Source organism: Tiliqua scincoides, chromosome 14, assembly GCF_035046505.1.
Source record: "Tiliqua scincoides isolate rTilSci1 chromosome 14, rTilSci1.hap2, whole genome shotgun sequence".
NCBI lineage: Eukaryota > Metazoa > Chordata > Lepidosauria > Squamata > Scincidae > Tiliqua > Tiliqua scincoides.
This window is the reverse complement of record NC_089834.1, coordinates 9,237,584-9,240,200: the sequence shown is the minus strand read 5'-3', so window position 1 is coordinate 9,240,200 and position 2,617 is coordinate 9,237,584.

Here is a 2,617-nt window from a genome sequence, read left to right as displayed (position 1 = left end):
CCAAATGCCCCAGGGAGCACACAAGACAAAAGAGACCTGCATCGTGGTGCCCTCCCTTGCATCTGGCATTCTGACACAGCCCATTTCTAAAATCAGGAGGCTGCACACACACATCATGGCTTGTAACCCGTAATGGATTTTTTCCTCCAGAAATTTGTCCAATCCCCTTTTAAAGCCGTCCGGGCCAGATACCATCACCACATCCTGTGGCAATGAGTTCCACAGACCAGCCACATGCTGAGTAAAGAAATATGCATCTAGGACTGCAAAGCCTTTTCCAGTTAGCTAGTGCACAAGGGGTTTGTGTATTTAAAGAATTTATGCCCCTTTTCTCCCACGCATTTGGGGCATTCAAGGTGGCTAATCAAGGGTTTGAATAGGGTCCATTTTAAGTGCACGTCCATTCTGTCTAAAAAACATCATTCCAGGGTGTCCAGACATTGTTTTTAAAGTGGTAGCTTTGGGCTTTCATTTGGAAAACATTAACATTGTTTTAACTTGCTATGTACAAGTTAGTAATGTTGTTTTTATAGACATGTGCCTGCTGTCACTGCCCTCTGGAGGCCAGACAGGTTTACTGCAGGAACTCTCCATGGTACCAAACCTACCCAGGAGTGATGCAACCAGATCTCTGGTTCAAGAGGAAAGGTGGCCAGGTTACTGGCCCAGAATCTTAAGGCTCTCAACTCCTTTCCGCGGCTTTAAGGCTACATTGACACTTAAGTCTGAAGATCAAACATCAGCTTATAAGACTAGGTTTCAGGATTTTGCTTGGATCATAGAAGCTTGCTTTTGACCAAGTCAGATAGGTCAAGAGAGCTCACTGTCCATCTCCAAAGATTGAGCCAGGAGTCTTTCCCAGTCACCACCAGGGATTGAACCTTGGGGCCTTCGACATTAGCACTGAGCTCCAGCCTCTGCCAAAAATTTCCTTTTAAAAAGTTTCCCATTCAGCAATTATCTGTACATGTCAACCACAGCAAAAGAAACTGCTCCTGAGCTGCTGTTCTCATAGGGTGGTTTGCATGATGCTAAATGGGGCTGAATTAGTCAGCAGAGCTAATTTTGTGGCCTTTCCTGCAATAATTCTTAATTTAGCCCTGGCTTGCGTAATAGCAGGCTAGCCTAGGAAACTGGTCCCTGCTGGGTAGACGTGTAAGGTTGACTTCCGTGAGATTTCCCCCCCCAACCCTGCACAGGCTATGCCATTTTAAACTGCAAGGGCGATTTCCTGATTTGAATGCTCCTCCCTAAAGTCCCTACATACAGAAAATGAGAACGTAATGGAAAAGGCTAGATCCGATAGTGCTTCAGGAGTCAGACTCAGACCTGGAAGATCCAGGTTCAAATTGCCACTTAGCCATGAAGCTTCCTGGATGACCTTGGGCAAGTCTCTCAGCCTCACCTACCTCACAGGGTTGTTGTGAGAACAAAGGGGAGGAAACACATACACCACCCTGAGCTCCTTGGAGGTAGAGGGTTATTTTCAACAATGTGAAAAACAATTTATTCTGCCTCCATGCCATTGCCTTCCCTTCTCTCTGCTACAAAGGGGTAGCCTAAGTGAAGTGTTAAATAACACTACACCCCATAGAGACAAGAAACATTCTGAAGGCATGAAAAGTCCCCCACCAGTGAAAAACAAGAGTTGCTTTCCTATCTATGTTTTGAAACATCTTTAAAGTGGAGGAAGAGTAGTATAAAAATGTGAAAAATAAAAATAATTGTCAATAAACTGGGAGTGGGACTGGGACTGGGAGTGGAGAATGGGGCACTATTCATTCATAAAATCTCCCAACTGTACTCTGAAATGATACAGCCCTCCACACACTCACTCACTCACTCACAAGTGGCACCCCAGAGACATCGAGAGCACCAGCTTTCAATGAATTGTAGGTCACTGTTGTCAAGATCATCTCTTGGCTGTGTGTATGAAGGCACCTCACCCTTCATACAAAGTGACTTCCATTCATACGAAGTGAGTATAATGCCCAATTGAACTAGCTAAACATTGTCTACACTGATTGGCAGCAGTTCTGAGTCTCAGAGAGATCTTTCCCACGAGTCCTTCCTGGAGAGGACTGGAACCCACAGTCTTCAGCAAGCAAAAGTGGTTAGCACTAAGTTTTTGCACCTTCTTGAACAGTCAGACGGTGGCACAAGCAAAAGAAGGAAAGGCTGTAGCTCCAAGAGAGAAGATCTACCCACCCAGGTTCAACATTCTGAGGCAAGACCAGAAAAGAACCCCATCCTCCCACACAAAAATCACTAGACAACACATACAAACCTGAGCTAGGTGGATCAAGGGTCTAAGACAGCTTTTCCTATATTTCACAGCCATGCCATGCAACCCAAAGTACCCAGATGGGGAGAGGTCAGAGGGGAAGATTGGAGGCTCAGAGACCTGCCTCCATCCCAGAACTTACCTTGCCCACTTTCAGTCTTAGCCTTTACAAAACCACCTCAGGTAAGTAAGTCAGGCAAGTCTGGAAGATCCTCACTGGAATTGGTAAGGGAAGAAAAGCCAGGTGTGGTTCTCATCAGATGCAATCGCCTTTTATTTAGAGCTGGGAAACATCTGAGCCCGTTTTGCATTTTGGAAGGAAAACACACACCC